Below are 20,056 nucleotides of genomic sequence, written 5' to 3'. Positions count from 1 at the left end.
CTACATTTTTCAGCTACAATACGTGACACAAAATAAATTGCAATCAAGTAACGTAAAAAATCAACAATGTGGACGTAAAACAAATCCATTTTAATAAATAAAAGTGAAACACCCTCCGTTAAACAGGAAAGGGTTTGACGTTTCTAACTGCGTTTAGACGCATGCGTTTGCAAAAAAAATATCGTACTGCGCATGTGCGGTTCGTCATTTTCAATTTTTAAGGCAACTACATGAAATAATATATGTTTCTTAATTATGTACAGTTGCCGAACACTTAATTTTTTTTTTTTTTTTCAAAGGAAAAATTCAATTTATCAAGCGTTCTGGTCCGGTCTGCGTTTTATCAACACACATAGCTCACACTTGATGTCAATATTGATAGGCATTACGTTCATACCTGCGAATAGTTTGTAAAATATAATTTTTGTAATGAATTGATACTAAATTAACACAATTTATATACTCAAAATTATTTACAACTGTTATGAATGGATTAAGAATACTATTCACTACAATAGAGGCACAAAAATGAATTTGAGTCACAGTTGCACTAATTTAATATATTATGACTTTGAAGGTGAGTCATACAGGTGTTGACTTTGAATTTGAGTCGCATATGCCCTAATTTAATATGACTTTGAAGGTGAGTCATACAGATGTTGACTTTGAATTTGAGTCACATTTGCCCTAATCTTATATATTATGACTTTGAACGTGAGTCATACAGGTGTTGACTTTGAATTTGAGTCACATTTGCACTAATCTTATATATTATGACTTTGAATGTGAGTCATACATGTTGACAGATAATTTGTTATATTATATTCCCTGTTATAGAGTTGCACTTGGGAAGAATATATCCATAAATATGACACTTAATTTCCATATATATTGATAACAGATGGCTTAACTATTTTGTCATGTAGGTAATGTTGGTAACTTAGAGGGCTTTGAGGTTATCTTCATGGCTTTAGATATGACTTCGAGTATTTCACTGGAAAGAAATGTTGAATTATAGGCAGACACTTGATTTAGCTAGTTCCTTTTAACTTACTCTAGTATTTGGTTGCAGATGCCTAAGCGAAAAGCTACAACTTCTAGGGTGTCCAGTAAGAGGAAAGTCATACCTCCTCAAAGATTCGAAGAGGAACCGGTTGTAGAGCAACAACGTAGATGTAGCATACCTGCAGCACTAGGTTCACCAGAGCAGGTGCAACCAGACGACAGTTTGAGACAGACGGCAGCAACCACAAGTGAACTTGTAAATACAGTGGTGGCGGTGTTGCAGCAGCGAGGTTTGGTGGGTATGCCACCCAACAGCAGCATGACAACGCCTACTGGCAGAGACACAATAACGGCACCACCAGACTCGCAACAACCACTGGACGGAGCAGTTGCAAGTCTGCTCACAGGCCTGGGAGCAGGCATATCGCCAGGTGAGCCTGCTATAGCTGCTGACATAGAGTTGCCATTTGGCACCAATATTACAGATAAGCTAAAGGCGAAAATTTGGAGCAATGCGTATGTCGAATTTTCGGCATTACTGCAAGACAAGTCGATGTCCGAGAGGTTTAACCTCAGTGTGGTCGATGGGACTTTGTCCCTCGAACCTCAAACAAAAGCTGGTCAACTACAAAATATAAATGATTGCGTATCAGCATTTCACATCTTTGTAGCAATCTATTCACAGCGCTACCCGTCAGAAACAGCTTCCTTGATGGCTTATGCTTCAAACATACGTTTCCTGAGCCGGAATTATGGTGAGTTAGCCTGGAGACACTATGATGAAAATTTCAGGCGATGGCGGCAAACCAAACTACTGTCATGGGGTACTATTCAGAATGATTTATATCTGCAGGCAGTTACCCTGGGGTTGGCCAACCGATCCTCAAGATTGCCAAACGGTAACATGTCTTCCCGACAACTAGCCTTTCGACCAGATGGAAGATCTGTTGCTTCTAACACACAACATATGCCCCCATGCTGGCAATATTACAAGCAGGGTGCCTGCTCAAGAAAGCAATGCCGATTTGTACATCTTTGCCCTTATTGCAAAGAACAGCATGCTGGTATAACTTGTGGGGGAAATCCCAACAAACCTGCCAGTAATGGACAGGCCTTTCTATCAGGCCCCAAACGGGGGAAATAAAGGCAGGAAGTAGATTCCCAAATAAACCAAATTCCTACCCCAATTATCGTGCATAGATTGCAGGCTTTTCTTAGTGGATATAACAAGCTTGAAATAAAGTATTTGTTAGAAGGGTTTAAGTTAGGTTTCCGTTTGGAATATTCTGGAGAAAGAGTCTTTCGGGCTTCGAAAAATTTAAAGTCTGCCATCGAGTTGCCTCTCATCTTAAAACAAAAAGTATCAGAAGAGGTTAAGTTGGACAGAATTGCTGGACCATTTACAGTGCTACCTTTCGCAGGGTTACAGGTATCACCGGTAGGGCTAGTCCCTAAAAAAGAAGCCAGTGAGTATTGCTTCATACAGCATTTGTCTTTCCCAGAAGGGGCATCTATCAATGATGGCATACCGCATGAGCTATGCATGGTTAAATATGCTTCATTGGACGATGCCATTAACCTTATTTTGCAGTTTCGCCAAGGAGCTTTGATGGCAAAAACAGACATAGAATCAGCCTTTCGTCTTATTCCAGTTCATCCTCACGATTACGAGTTGTTGGGTTTTAAAACAGAAGATGGCTTGTTCTATGACAAATGCTTACCAATGGGATGTTCCATTTCTTGCAATATTTTTGAGCGTTTCAGTTCTGCTCTTGAGTGGATAATGAAAGACAAGTTCAGTTGCATGGGCTTAGTTCATGTCCTGGATGACTTCTTCTTTGCTGGTCCACCATTGGATTCTGCATGCTCCAAGGACTTGAACACCTTCCTTGAAGTCTGCAACAGTTTGGGGGTTCCAATAAAAAGTTCAAAAACTGTCTTGCCAACAACATGCATTACCTTTTTAGGAATTGAAATTAATTCCATATCCATGATGGCCAAGTTGCCAGATGACAAGGTAATAAAGCTGAAAAATAAACTGGCAGAATTTTCAAAAAAAAGGAAAACCACGCTAAAAGATCTTCAATCATTGATAGGGTTGTTGAACTTTGCATGTACTACCATTGTTCCTGGCAGAGCCTTTAGTCGGCGAATTGTTAATTTAACCATTGGACTTACTAAACCTCATCATCATGTGCGCCTTGATCAAGAAGCACGTGCTGATATTAATGTTTGGAAACACTTCATAGAGGACTTCAATGGAAAAACCCTGTTTCTTTACGAAACATGGAATAATTCACTGGAACTCTTTACAGATGCTAGCAATGTCGGATACGGGGCTATTCTGGGGGTAAAGTGGTTTTATGGGGCCTGGCCGCTTACATGCTAGGAGTACCACATAACTGTAAAAGAGCTTTACCCTATCATTCTGGCAGTGGAAACTTGGGTTCGCTTCTAGCAAACAAGTGTGTTGTGTTCCGTTCAGATAACGAGGCAGTGGTGCACCATAATAAACCATCAGTCATCTCGGGATAAAACCTTGATGGTATTAATTAGGCGGCTGGTTTTGGTTACTCTACACCACAATATTTTGTTCAAAGCGCAGCACATTCCAGGTTTTGCCAACACTTATGCCGACCTATTGTCTCGTTTACAGGTGCAAACGTTCTGCCAGCGAGCCACACATGTGGATGTGGAACCAACTGTGACTGCGCCTCCACCACACATCGTTTCAGAGATCAAATCCAATCACTATTAAATGGATCACTTTCAGGAGCGTCGAAAGTCTCATATGCACGAGCATTTAACAAATTAATAGCTTTCGTCACTCAATATGCCCCATCGTCCACGGTGCTGCCACTTTCAGTTCCGTTACTTGCTAGTTGTATTGGCTTCTGTTATTCACAACACATGGCAGCCGCCACAATTTTTTCAATGGTATCAGCAATCTCTTACATACATAAACTGGCAGGAGTAGTAGATCCTTCTAACAACTTTGTCATTAAAAAGATTCTACAGGGAGCTAAAAAAAAACTAAATGGTCAGCCCGATACTCGACTTCCGATAACTCCAGTCATATTGCGTGCACTAATTCAGTCACTTCAGTTCACCTGCACATGTGCATACAATCGATCTTTGCTTAAGGCCATGTACCTGACTGCCTTCCACGCATTGTTGAGGGTGGGGGAGATGACAATCCAATCGTCAAGCCCACAACACGGGATACAATACAAAGATTGCATCATGCTCCCAGAGGGTTTTCTTTTGCATATTGGCAGCTTTAAATTCCACCAGGGTAAGCCACCAGTCAAACTGATGGTTAGTTACCATCGAGAAAGTTCATTTTGCCCCGTAGTGGCAATGCAGTCCTACCTCAAACTTAGAGGGACTGATCCAGGAATGCTCTTCGCATTTCCTGGAGGCATTCCAGTCACGAGGTCATATTTTTGTGGTCAGTTGCAAAAATCAGTGCAGTGGGCAGGTTTTGATTCCAAACTCTACAAAAGCCACAGTTTCCGCATCGGGGCAGCAACTTTTGCAGCCATGCAAGGCTTGTCTGATCAGCAAATTCAAGCAATGGGTAGGTGGAAGTCCGACGCTTTTAAAAAGTACACCAGAATCCCTGTCTTGCATGGCGTATACTATTTTAAAACATATTTGAAAATCTCAAAATTATACTAATTAATAATAGTTGGATGGTCTCTGCATTAAGCTTATTGTTTGTTAGCAGACATGGAGCATTGCTTCTGTCTGGTTTTAAGGTAACGTGACGGCATCTGGCGAGAACGCCATATATTGGGTAAATTCTAGGTATGAAACGCGAGTATTGGGCTTTTACGAGGAGGTCCATAGGTGGAAGTGGTGGCCTTGTGACGCTCTTGGGCACATCTAATAGCCGGGAAACATGTTATTAAGCTGGTACAGTTTTCTCTTGGGACATGGGGCTTTGCCTCTGTCTCACATTCATATATATATTTTTATTATTTTTGATATTGACAATTGTACATGATGTGATGAGACTCCGTCCTTTGGTGGGACAATTCTGAACAATGTTGTGTTTTCCGATAACTTCCTCTTATTATTCACATTATCATGGATGGGGAAACATGGGGCCGTGTCTCTGTTTCACCTAGAAGCTTGCTGTTAAAGAATATTGATTGGGCCTTAGTACATGGGGTTTTGCCTCTGTCTCATATACATGTATATATTCTAGTGTTTTGATATTGATATAGGTGATGTTTCGCCTCTGTTTCACATACATGTATATATTCTAGTGTTTTGATATTGATATATGTGATGGTTTGCTTCTGTCTCACATACATATAAATATTTGATTACATCGATACTGAGATATGTGATGTTTGCCTCTGTCGCACATACATGTATGTATTCTATTGTTGTGATATTGATATATGTGATGCGATGAGGTTTAGTCCATGGGTGGGACAATTGTGATAATTGGTTTGACTTTACATACATGTATAGGAACTACAATTCCTCCCGTCCAAATAAATACACAAATCATACTACTTGTGTCCGAATCCATCCAGTTCGGGTGGGCGAATACTTGCAGCTTACGAACTATATAATGGCGAATATTTGCAAACGCAAATGTACGCGTAGTGCGTAATTTGCAAGTATTAGTGGCGGTAGTTTAATGCCCACCTTTGATGGGAATTTTGGTTAATTAGTTAATTAATTATTAAATGTTTTGTATCAGAATGATGCCGTTTAAAATAAACGGCCATTTTTCAATTCGAATGGTCAAAATATGGAACTGCATTAGTAAACATATAGAACCTAACCTTTCTTTCTTTTAAATTATTTTCGTGTTTATATCCAATTAGGGTTCAAGCACACTGTTCTGGGCACACACGCCTCAGCTATCTGGGCTGTCTGTCCAGGACAGTGGGTTAGTTGTTAGTAGTTAGTGAGAGATAAGAAGGTGTAGTGGTCTTACACTTACCTATTGAGTAGTTAAATCTCGCTCTGAGTGGGAGCCGGTACAGGGTTCGCAGCCCTTATGTCCGATGGCCTAACCACGACACCACCGAGGCCTTTCAAGTTATTTTTGTGCTTATATCCCATTTTAAAGTTCAAGCACGCTGTCTTGCACACACAACTCGGGTATCTGAGGTGTCTTTCCAGGACAGTGGGTCAGTTGTTAGTTGGTTAGTGGTTAGTGAGAGAGAAGAGGGTGTAGTGGTCTTACACCTACCCACTGAGTTGTTAAAACTCGCTCTGGGTGGGAGCCGGTACCGGGCTGTGAACCCTGTACACTAATGGCCTTATGGCCCACGACACCACCAAGGCCGGTAGAACCTAACATTTCATTTCATTTCAACTTATTGTTGTGCTTATATCCAATTAAGGCTCAAGCACGCTGTCCTAGGCACACACCTCAGCTGTATGGGCTGTCTGTCCAGGACAGGGGGTTAGTTATTAGTGGTTAGTGAGAGAGAAGAGGGTATAGTGGTCTTACACCTACGAATTGAATTGTTAAAACTCGTTCTGGGTGGGAGCCGGTACCGGGCTGCGAACCCTGTACCCACCAGTCTTAGGACCAATGACCTAATAACGACACCACCGAGGCCGGTAGAACCTAACAAATAAATTACAGACGACACTTTTTATCAAGGGAGATAATCAAAGACAACTTCTTTGCAGTTTAACCAATTGGAGTTCCTTTCCATAAGATGAATGAACTAAAACTATTTCACACTGGAAATAAAACCCCTTGGGGCCGATTTCATATGTCTAGGGTTAACACTGGTTTACGTAAAACGCTGAAAAACCCGACCAAGACATACACCCGTGGTGTATTTCACATGTGTGTGTTTTACCCGTGTTTACAAAATCACGTTTTTTACATGGGTTACCCGCAGATTTGGAAAGGGACATAAACGAGGAATAGCTTACACTTCATCACTTTGTAGTGATATATTATTAGTATATTATTAGCATTCGCGTTCAAGATGGAGGGTTAGCTACCTCCTCCCCCACCCCCCCCCCCCCAAATGTGGAGCAAACCTTCACATTCTGTTAAAAATGATGGACGTATTTGGGAAAATGAGCTGGCCTGAAAACGTTTCACCATGTATTTCCATCATTTTACTCACAATATTAGTTATAATCCATGTCAAATGCTTACAGAATCCTACATAGCTGTTGGTAATAATGCAAAAATGCTTACAGAACCCTACATAGCTGTTTGTAATAATGCAAATATGAATAAACGTTTTGTTATTAGCATTTCCCTTTAATTTTAACATAATATTTAAAAAAAACAAAAGATGAGACGCGTACGCCTGAGGGCACCGAGATAACGTATGGTCAAATTTTCAAAACTGTTAGGCCATGGCCTCCCTGCCCCCTCTGGCTACGCCACTGTTTCTGTAGTGGCTTCAAATGATCTCTAAAATACGTTCACATTTCATGGCTCTGCAATACTGACGTAAAACACGATTTTGCTGCCGAAATTATCCATGAAGAAAAGTTACTTTGAGCAAACCCAGCGAAAAACCACCTCAAGGGCAGATTTAAACAAGCAATACAATTGTAACCCAGTGTTAAACTAGGATTACTGACAACCAGACATGTGAAATGCACAGTAAACATGACCTAGGGTTTAACCTAGGTTTAAACCATATGTTTCCAAAACCCACCGATAACCTAGACATATGGAATCGGCCCCAAGAGTCTAACAAAGCAAAATTTGACATACCCCCTCCCCCCAAACCCCAACCCTCCCACAATCCCCACCCTCCCCATCTTGTAACGTTTTGTAACGATTCCCAATCTAAAATTACATAATCCTCATCAATACCCCTCCCAATTTTCATTTTGTTGTTATGACGTAAATTTACCGTTATTATTTAATTTTCTGATTGTATTTCTGTTTGGTTTGATAATAAATACTATATATAAAAATCACCTGTAATTAATCAAAATAGCATTAGATGGCTTCATTTTACTTTATAAATAAAACTGACAGAATTGGTTTAAAAACATTACGCTACTCTTGACAAACACACCTTTTCATCCACCATAACGTTTCGTAAATCATCCGCTCTAGAACGTTACGTAATTGTTGAACGGCCCTTAACATCAACCCCACTCTAACCACCCCACATAAACAATAACACAATAATCAATAATAAGAAACACCTTATTAAATAATTTACTTAAAGGAACGGTCCTGAGTTTATAACCATTGTAAAATGTTTCCAACCAATAGAGCCTTTTCGATGATGTAACATACAAATTAAATAAATTTTCTTATTTAAAATATCAATGTCTGTATTTACAAGGTGTTTGTTGTTGTCCTAAGGCTCGTAGTAGCCCAGACCGGATTTTACCTCCCAATAATTTTGTACGTACGAAAAAATATATATTACGAATTAAAGTAAAATCTGAGTGCTAGAAACATTAGCATACGACCGCAAACACATTCGATATACAGACACTGGTATTCTAAACAGGAAAATGTATTAATATGAAATAGTAGTCGTCAACAAGGCGGTGTTATCGCAAACATCTTACAATGGCTGCAAACTCAGGACAGTTCCTTTAAATATGTTAGCATGCTCACAAAGGGATCATACTGAAAATTTGCTGTAGAAACTGTTACCTAATATTTTAACAGTAAAATATTGTCAATTAAAAAAAGAAAGACGATTCACGCTGTTCTTATAAGTAAGATCAATGAAGTTGAATAAATAAAACAATATGGCTAACAGTACATATATTTATTAAAGTCACGTCTTAGTTTAACCTTTCTTCATTGTGACAATATTTATTTATTGTTCTTGCCTAGCTTTTATTTGATTGCCAGTTTCGCAATCTAATTAAAATTAGCTCCACTATTACATGTGGATCTAACAGCAGCCTGTTGGAGCTCATGTCCAGTTGACCTCTCATTCGACCAATCAAAACCTTACTTGCAAAATCATGCCAGTGATTTGAAAAGAATTTGAAAACATTCGGGATTATGCCGAGGGTATACGAAATGATTCGGGTGAATTACGAAGTATGCCGGAAACTAATTTCAATATAACATTTTATATAAAATAATATATAATAATATAAAAACCGTGATGGTATAGCCATAAAATCTGTTTATACTAGTATACAATCCAGAGTTTATTACTGCACTTTTTCTCCTTTTTGTTAAATGTTGAAATAGACCAACAAGTTCGCTTATTGCGTAAATAGTCTCGGCTGATATTTTTAGAATTTGTATGCTCCCGAATAACGCTATAAAAGGCGAAGTCTAATTGGTCGATATTTAAATTGTTATTTATAGATGAAATGTCACCTGGACATTGGAGTCCACCCAATGCTGTTAGATCTACTGTTGAGACCAGTAGATCAGATTGCCAGTTTCGACTCTTTTTATCATTAAATGTACTATTATAATTATTTTTTAAATGTATTATTTCTTTTTGCTGTTGTTTTTTATTGTATGTTTACCGGTTCTATTTTAGGTTTATTTTATTGATTTTTCCCTAACATTCGTAATTTATCTTATTTAGGCAAAAGCGAAAAAAAACCCCAACCCTACCATCATGTACACAGACAAGTGTTATCTTTAAAATGATTACTTGATTTTCATTGAAAACTTGTATTTTTCACACGGCGAGGTTAGCTAACCCAAATGTATTCTCTTTCACCAAGCCGTGCATTGATTGTGGTTAATATCGGATTTTGAATTGCTTACTACTGCGAATTGTCGTCGTTAAGACCGGTGTTGTATGCGGCCGGCGGTCCGCGAACTGGGTTTGACGCAATGGATGTGGCCAGCTGTCGCTGTTTGTTTGTACTCCACCACTTGTGACGTTCGGGGTTGCTTTCACTACGTAGGTTTATAGATTTCCAGAGTCGTACCTTGCTGTGGAAAATGGAGCGCACGCCTGTCCTGGGTACAAGTACCGGCCTTTCCATTGCGAGATAGGGATCTTTTACATGCACTTTCCCAGGACAGGATTGCACATACCACAGCCTTTGACATACCAGTCGTGGACACTGAGTTGCTGCCATTGTACCATGTTTACAAACTACAGATCCTTTTTGATAACTAACATTGCACATTGAAGATGTTCTTCTGTGTTAGAATATCAGTGTCTGTATTAAAAAACAAAACACCTGTGTTTGTTGTTGCCCTGTTTGTAGTTGCACAAACCTGATTTTACCTTCCCAATAATTTCGTACGTGCAAGAAAAAAAACCCCATGTATATCAGGAAGAAAAAACAATGACACGCTGCTACAAACATTAGATCACAAAACACATTGGATATGAAGCCACTGTTATTCTAAACAAGAAGATATATATTAATTTGTAATTTTAGTCGCTAAAAAGTCTCTGTTAATCGGGGGAAATCTTAAAATTTAGGAAAATATCTCAATGTCTGCACCTTAGGCGAGCACTCTATCGTGTGAACTTGGGCCGAGGTCAGCCAGACCGAGCAGTAAAACGTCCGCTAGACTGGTTTATACGCTTCACGTTAAATTAAATGGTCATGTATGGAACCAGTCAAATAGTTCGCGAACGTTAGCGAAAAACGTTTGCTGGCTGAACTTGGGGGTGATCTCGCCCCCGCATTTCTTGAATATCGCAGGGGCGGGATTTAGCTCAGTCGGTAGAGTGTTTGCCCCTCCCATCTAGTGTTACATTACCAGTCCCACGACTGGTATATCGAATGTCGTTCTATGTACTGTCCTTTTTGTGGGAACCGTATATAGACGATCCCTTACTGCTGATGGGAAAAACAAACAACAACAAAAAACACAAAAAACAAAAAACAAAAAAAACCCCAACAAAACAAATGTAACGGATCAGAATTACTAAATGTTTGACATCCAACAGCCGATGATTAATTAATCAATATGATTTAGAGGTGTCGTTAAACAAAGCAATTTTTAACTTTTAACTTTATAACGCAAATCACGGATGTACGAACTTAGCAGATAAACGAATAGACAGTCGAACGGACAGTCAGAAACAATGGAACAGGAAAGGAAGTAGGCAGACGGCTCAAAATAAAACAAGACAACACACATATATGCATATCAATATTGAATACATACATAAACCTCTCCTATAGTAATGTCAAAATTATCATCTACGGAGAGTTAAAGTTTGTTTTTGTTTAACGACACCACTAGAGCACATTGATTTAGTAATCATTGGCTACTGGATGATTAGGTAAATCTGACATATAGTCTTAGAGGAAACAGCTACATTTATCCATTAATAGCAAGGAATCGTTATATGCCTTTTTTCCACAGACAGCTCAGATCGGTATGCAGTACCTCTTTGTAGACTTAGGTAAAAAACAGGCTTCACCGAGGAATCGAAATTCAGCCAATCAGAACACGGCTCCCACTCGGTGTTACTTCTTGTTTATGAAGTGTCTGCTAGTCGGTCCGCGCTAACTAAATGGCTTTTTTCCAAATTCCGCCCACTTCAAACTTACCCCCCCCCCCCCCCCCCTGCTCCGGAGTCAGTCACTGGCGAAGTCAGAGGCTAATTCCGAAGTGGGCGTGCCTGAACCTTTCGTGGATAGGGGCACGTAAATATAGTTACCCATACCCATAAATTGTTATTTATAGATGAAATGTCACCTGGACATTGGAGTCCACCCAATGCTGTTAGATCTACTATTGAGACCAGTAGATCAGATTGCCAGTTTCGACTCTTTTTATCATTAAATGTACTATTATAATTATTTTTTAAATGTATTATTTCTTTTTGCTGTTGTTTTTTATTGTATGTTTACCGGTTCTATTTTAGGTTTATTTTATTGATTTTTCCCTAACATTCGTAATTTATCTTATTTAGGCAAAAGCGAAAAAAAAACCCCAACCCTACCATCATGTACACAGACAAGTGTTATCTTTAAAATTATTACTTGATTTTCATTGAAAACTTGTTATTTTTCACACGGCGAGGTTAGCTTAACCCAAATGTATTCTCTTTCACCAAGCCGTGCATTGATTGTGGTTAATATCGGATTTTGAATTGCTTACTACTGCGAATTGTCGTCGTTAAGACCGGTGTTGTATGCGGCCGGCGGTCCGCGAACTGGGTTTGACGCAATGGATGTGGCCAGCTGTCGCTGTTTGTTTGTACTCCACCACTTGTGACGTTCGGGGTTGCTTTCACTACGTAGGTTTATAGATTTTCAGAGTCGTACCTTGCTGTGGAAAATGGAGCGCACGCCTGTCCTGGGTACAAGTACCGGCCTTTCCATTGCAGATAGGGATCTTTTACATGCACTTTCCCAGGACAGGATTGCACATACCACAGCCTTTGACATACCAGTCGTGGACACTGAGTTTGCTGCCATTGTACCATGTTTACAAACTACAGATCCTTTTTGATAACTAACATTGCACATTGAAGATGTTCTTCTGTTTAGAATATCAGTGTCTGTATTAAAAACAAAACACCCGTGTTTGTTGTTGCCCTGTTTGTAGTTGCACAAACCTGATTTTACCTTCCAATAATTTCGTACGTGCAAGAAAAAAAACCCATGTATATCAGGAAGAAAATAACAATGACACGCTGCTACAAACATTAGATCACAAACACATTGGATATGAAGCCACTGTTATTCTAAACAAGAAGATATATATTAATTTGTAATTTTAGTCGCTAAAAAGTCTCTGTTAATCGGGGGAAATCTTAAAATTTAGGAAAATATCTCAATGTCTGCACCTTAGGCGAGCACTCTATCGTGTGAACTTGGGCCGAGGTCAGCCAGACCGAGCAGTAAAACGTCCGCTAGACTGGTTTATACGCTTCACGTTAAATTAAATGGTCATGTATGGAACCAATCAAATAGTTCGCGAACGTTAGCGAAAAACGTTTGCTGGCTGAACTTGGGGGTGATCTTGCCCCCGCATTTCTTGAATATCGCAGGGGCGGGATTTAGCTCAGTCGGTAGAGTGTTCGCCCGAGGTGCTTGGGCTGTAGTATCGAACCTCCTTGGTTGATCCGTTGGATTTGCCCCCCTCCCATCTAGTGTTACATTACCAGTCCCACGACTGGTATATCTATGTACTGTCCTTTTTGTGGGAACCGTATATAGACGATCCCTTACTGCTGATGGGAAAAACAAACAACAACAAAAAACACAAAAAACAAAAAACAAACAAAACCCCAACAAAACAAATGTAACGGATCAGAATTACTAAATGTTTGACATCCAACAGCCGATGATTAATTAATCAATATGATTTAGAGGTGTCGTTAAACAAAGCAATTTTTAACTTTTAACTTTATAACGCAAATCACGGATGTACGAACTTAGCAGATAAACGAATAGACAGTCGAACGGACAGTCAGAAACAATGGAACAGGAAAGGAAGTAGGCAGACGGCTCAAAATAAAACAAGACAACACACATATATGCATATCAATATTGAATACATACATACATAAACCTCTCCTATAGTAATGTCAAAATTATCATCTACGGAGAGTTAAAGTTTGTTTTTGTTTAACGACACCACTAGATCACATTGATTTAGTAATCATTGGCTACTGGATGATTAGGTAAATCTGACATATAGTCTTAGAGGAAACCAGCTACATTTATCCATTAATAGCAAGGAATCGTTATATGCATTTTTCCACAGACAGCTCAGCTCATACCAAGGCCTGTGATATACCATTCGAGACAAAGAGAAAAAGTGCAATTTATTTATAATACTGAATACAGTTTTATTCATCGCCTATATTACAATAGCTCCCACTATATATAAATGGCTTCGTTGGTGTAGTGGTTAAGCCATCGGACAGATAGTCACGGTGTGTGCCTAAAACAAGATGCACTTTAACATCAATTAGTAGAGGCAATTTAATACAGAGCTGTGACCAATTTACGGGGACAAACGAAACTGACGGTAAAATTAACTATAATATCATGTCAATACTATGTATTAGAGGTGCCGTGACTGACATATTTACGAGTGTGTAAGCAAGTAAATGATACTCCAGCTGTAGAACAACAAACGTGACGGATGAATGGTAGAATTTTCAGCGTACAAGTTCACGCTCTACAGTCCATTCACTAGTTGGCTAAGTTAATTTTCTCTCTCCAACAATGGAGTTAGCCTGCCTGCCACGCTGGCGGGTGTGAGATTTAGTTGTTACATTAGCCGCCTAACTTTGGGTGATTGAATTTTCCAACAACTGAGCTATTGCTGAGAACACCAAGTAGATGTCAAGAATTATTAACAAGAACACTGTCAAAACAGTTAAAGGTTAAACGACACCACTAGAGCACATTGATATATTAATCATCAGCTATTGGATGTCAAACATTTGGTAATTTTGACGCATAGTCTAAGAGAAGAAACCCCTACATTTTTCCATCAGTAGCAAAGGATATTTTATATGCACCATCCCACAGACAGAAAAACACATACAACGACATTTTTATATACCAGTCGTGGTGCACTGGCTGGGACAAGAAATAGCCCAATAGACCCACCGGCAGGGATCGATCCCAGACTGACAGCGCATCATTGGGCTACGTTACGCCTCTAATAAGAGCATCGTCAAATCATGTGTTCCATACACACAGAAGCATACATAAACATGAAAGTCACTGATGATCCATTCATCCATCCATCCATTCATTCGTCTATCCATCCATCCATCCATCCATCCATTAGAATTCGAATGTCGACGCAGGGAGGCTCTCTCCAGACAGTACAAACCGTAATTTGTCCACCTTTGTTTTTATTTCAGAATTTTATTCTTTTCTGTCAGAAACGCATGTGCGGCTACATCGTTTAAAGGGACATTCCTGAGTTTGCTGCAATTTTTAAGATGTTATCGACTTTTTGACGACTGTAATTACATATTAAATATATTTTTCTGCATAAAATATTAGTGGTTGTATGTTAAACGTGTTTCTGATCGTTCTAATATTTGTACTAAGTTAAATTTCATTTTATTTCCTAAAAAAGATTTTTTCGTACGTACGAAATTATTTGAAGACAAAATCCAGTTTGGGCTGCTGACAAATATTAAGACGACCAGAAACACATTGAATATACAGACACTGATATTCTAAATAAGAAAATATATTTAATATGTAAGTTTAATCGTATAAATATTTTATTAGTTGGAAACATCTTACAATGCAGCAAACTCAGAAATGTCCCTTTAATGGTGGGGCGGGACGTAGCCCAGAGGTAAAGCGCTTACTCAATGCTCGGTCGAACTGGGACCAATCCCTGTCGGATGGCCCATTGGGCTATGTCTTGCTCCAGCCAGTGCACCACGACTGGTATATCAAAGGCCGGGGTATGTGCAATCCTGTCTATGGGATGGTGCATATAAACGATCTCTTCCTACTAATGGGACAATGTAGCGGGTTTCATTTCTTAAACTATGTCAAAATTACCAAATGATTAGCCGATGATCATTGTACTCTAGACGTGTCGTTAAACAAAAAAAACCTCTTTAATCTTGAGGCAGTACGTAGCCCAGTGGTAAAGTGCTCGCCTGGTACGCGGTCAGTCTAGGATCCCTATCGGTTGACCCGTTGGTCTAATTCACGATCTAGCTAGTACTCCACAACTGGTGTAACGAAGGCCGTGATATTAACTATCCTGTCTGTGGGATGGAGCATATAAAAGAGCCCTTGCTGCTATAATAAAAAGAGTAGCCTATAGTGTGGTGGGAGCGAGTTTTCTCTCTAATTTCTCTGTGGTATTTAACGATATGTCCGACGCCATATAACCGTAATTAAAATGTGTTGAGGGCGTCGTTAAATAAAACATTCCTTCCTTCCTTTCTTTGTTAACGTTAGACCTTAACACTTGCTATGAATGCATTGATATTCTCATGTAATATGCTGTACTCTTATCTACCGACTGTTTGCAACATTGTTTGATGCTATTTTATGAACGCTGTTCCCAATGTGAAATGTTTACATGCAATACATGCATCTTTATCTCATCTTAGACTTCACCCCTTCAGTTTTTAAATTCCCGAATCTGGCACTGTTGCTCCTTTTGCTAAAGCTATTATGACCACTTCCTGTGTTGCTGCATGTATTAGAACTATAATTAACGAAACATAATGTCAATTTTACAGTTGTACGTTAATGTTAGCAATAAGCCACGCAAGATGTTTTTAAGCTCCAACATATTTTGTGCCAACGAATGTATTGGAACATTTCCCCCTCCGCATTTCGGTTCCACGTGCGGGTCTGCCGGAGTCACGTTCCTCGTTTGACCACGACTACAAACAAACCGGTGTCATAAGCAAACGACCTAATCGCCGAAGCCAGCGAAAAGCAAACAGAAATGATCGCTCGAAAGAGTGCACCTTGCAACAGTTTAAAAATTAATATTGGTTTTGGCAGTGGGACGCCAACTTGTGTGACGCTGATCGCTGATTGGACGAGCTGGCAGCAGCCATCCCAGCATGCAGCACTGCCAACCGTTGACGGTCTCCCTCCAATCTTTGGACAAATAGACGTCATGTTACACTTGGCAGTGTTCATAGAGGAGGAGACGCGGAAAGTTTGTTCTTCAATTTACTAGATATTCCGAGCACGTGGCGATTGCATCCCGTCTACTTGACCTTCATCTTGAATGTTCACAGTGACCTGTATTAATAATATACTCTCGTGTATAAGGTCTATCCAGAAATACAGTTTCAGTAATACGAGTTGTTTGAGTTGTATTAAAAACAAAGAGTGCTGTACGTGACTGGCATTATATATTTATTGACTGATAATTAGTATATACACGTACATGTATATTATATTAACATTTTATATGCTTTAAAGTACATACGTCAAATATTTATGTGGTGGTAAAATTGACATTCACGGTGTATTGGATGTCCAAAGTCTCCCATAGCCGCCGAAACCCATTATTGTAGCTGTTATTTAAGGATTGTCTGTTACTTCTTTTACGTTCATTGGGATATGAACAACAACACAAAATCATCCGCAAAATGTGTGATTCAGCAAAGCCGTTCTCACATAAGTTTGCGGATGATTTAGTTTTGTTCATAACCAGATGAATGTAAAATAAACAACAGACAATACTTATAATTAAATTTGAATCATACAGGCTGATAATAACACTAACACGTCATACTTTATTTTGAATTATGTTTTTATCCATAAACAATAACGCTCAATAAGACAATTTGCCAATATAAAATTACGTCATCAGATATGACGTTCCCTGACGTTCATCGAAAAATTAACAAATTCCCTTTGCTACAGCTGGACCAATGGGATGACGTTACGTTCTAATGAATGTAACGGAAATATAATTATAACACAGTAACACAAATTTTATAGATGTTAATCATAAATTCATATACACTGGTGGCACCTAAGTCTGCGCACCTAAGCATTTGTGTTATATTTTAAAGTTAAAATATTTCTTTAAAAATATTTGTTTCACCGCCACAGTACAATGGAACAATAAAAGTGTTACAACTAAAGTTATTTTAATTTTAATGTTTTTTAAACTCAAGTAATGAGCACATTTTTAGTGGGACCCCCCTGCATTTACTGGCCTGCATGACGGCACATAAGTCTGCGCAGCAAACAGTAAAATAACCACTTCTGTCGCTAATGTTTACATAAAACAGCAACAAACAATGGATCCGACTTTTATAAGTTCTAAATAACAAACAGTTCCTGTTATAGTCTATTTCAGAAACATTTAGATTGTGCAAATGAGATAAATATAAATGGTGTTCCATGCTCCTTAGTTTGGACAACACAAAATGACAATATAAAAAAAGCCAATGTAAAAATATTTGATCATTATTCAACAAAAATTATGTTATTAACTGTGTAAATGAGCACAAATAGTGTTCGTTAGACATATAGGACAATCAATGATAATTTTGAAACAGACTATAGCTAAAATAGGCCATGCTGTAAGTGCAATCTTTAAAATCTGTGTGCAGCCATTTTGCATTGTGTCACTCGGAGGGAAATTCAAAGTATGCTTGGATGTTTACGTCAACAGATAAAATAAGACATTCATTTCATTTATGGATTCATAAATTACAATATTAGGTATGTATTGAAGCTTCTATGTAAATTTATGTAAGTTGATATGCAAGGTTGATCATTACAACGTTGACAGACACGTGTTGACAGGTGATAGAAAAACACGTTGATCGAGGCTGGCAAAAGTATACTTTTAGTGCATTAATTCAGAGTTTTTTTTCAATAAAAGTGTTATCGATCAGTTTTATACATATATTCACAATCAAGATGTGTTGTTTTAACAACGGTTTGTGAATTAAATTAACGTTGTTTGTTTACAAACATACCCCGACACTTGTTTCAAGACGCAATGTAACGTCATTAACGTGCGCAGACTTTTGTGCCGCGCAGACTAAGGTGACATGAGTGTACTTACCTTTGTTTGACGTCAAATAGTCGATATGATTTTGTGCTGGAGTGTCATTAAAAATTCATTCATTCATTCATTCATCCATTCATCCATTCATCCATTCATTCGTCCATTCATTCGTTCATTCGTTCATTCATTCATTCATAATACGATTATATTGTGTGACAATAACTGAACAACCGCGTGCTCTGAAACGCATCCAATATTGCTTGAAGGAAAATTAATTCGTCTATAACAGTTTGTTTTGAATTAGTTGACAGTACATTGTGGTTGTTGTCTATGTCATAGACTGGTGTCTCACGGATGAAGGTTTGTTTTATTTAACGACTCCACTAAATCACATTGATTAAGTGCTTTACGTAGTCATCACCGACAGCAACTTATTTTTGCAAAAATCGAAAACATCTCGACATTTACATAATATTTACAAAATATATTTTCCATTTTCCCATTACTTTCTTTTTAATAATCACAGACACAAACACCCACACCATGTACACCATTGTACGCTTACTACCCTCTCGTCAACATGAGTTATTCCGAAAGCTGTATCGATCTTCATTGTCCTCCCACGACTTCATGGAATCGGTCTGGTATATTTAGACTCCTGGTCACGACATTTGCGTACTGTAGATAGAGCCAAGGACACGATAGGCCCAACACATCCACTGCAATATATATATATGTATGTGTTCATTCATCATGTTTACCAAATAGTGATTTAATCATGTACACAGATGGATATATAAATAAATATAATTAGTTTACGTCTCACTTGATGTACACAACATTAGTTTAAGCATTGGGAATCAACAAATATAAAAGTACTCAAGCTATTCCGTATAGGGTGTATACTATCAAATGAAATCCCATAGACGGCAATAGTAACATATGTGGCTAAAACTCATACCTGCAGCGTATTAATCAACATAAACACCACGGATATAAATACTACCACCCCTCACCCTTAAAGTGAATCAGAAAAACAATTGGGGGTCAAGCTGCTCATTTCTGAGATAACGGGTAGCGTCTATGACTACCCTAGTTCCGCACAAAATTCGAGTACTTTTTTTTACAGGCATCCCATACATGTTCCCAGCACATGGCTACTTGACACAGTGGTACTAGATGAAATAAAATTACACACATTTTTTGCCCAGATGAAACAACCAATACAATCACATTTATCACCAGTCACAGGACTTGTGGTGTTCACTTCTCTATCAAAAGTGCACCTCGAACTTTGACCCAGCCAGAAGTTATTTGGTTTAGTACTACCTATATAGTTATGAAAACCAATCGATTAAAGTAATAACTGTATACGCACATATGTACAATCATTTTACTCGACCATCACATTTAATGTTTAAACATTCCTGAATAATATGAAAAGAAAACAATCTTTTTTTAAATTATATAGCTTTGCATCACTCCTATACATGTACATCCCTCCACTAACACCCCTACCCCACAACAAATTTTTTTACATTAAAAAAGCCAACAAAAACAAACACAAAAAAGCGAAATAGTGGACTACTTTCATTTGTATAAAAGTTGTTACATGAATTTAATAAATAAAGTAATTATAATATAAAAACATACCATAAACTTAATAAATAACAATAATTATAATAT

Source organism: Gigantopelta aegis, chromosome 8 (assembly GCF_016097555.1).
Source record: "Gigantopelta aegis isolate Gae_Host chromosome 8, Gae_host_genome, whole genome shotgun sequence".
Classification (NCBI taxonomy): Eukaryota; Metazoa; Mollusca; class Gastropoda; order Neomphalida; family Peltospiridae; genus Gigantopelta; species Gigantopelta aegis.
This window is presented reverse-complemented; position numbering follows the sequence as displayed.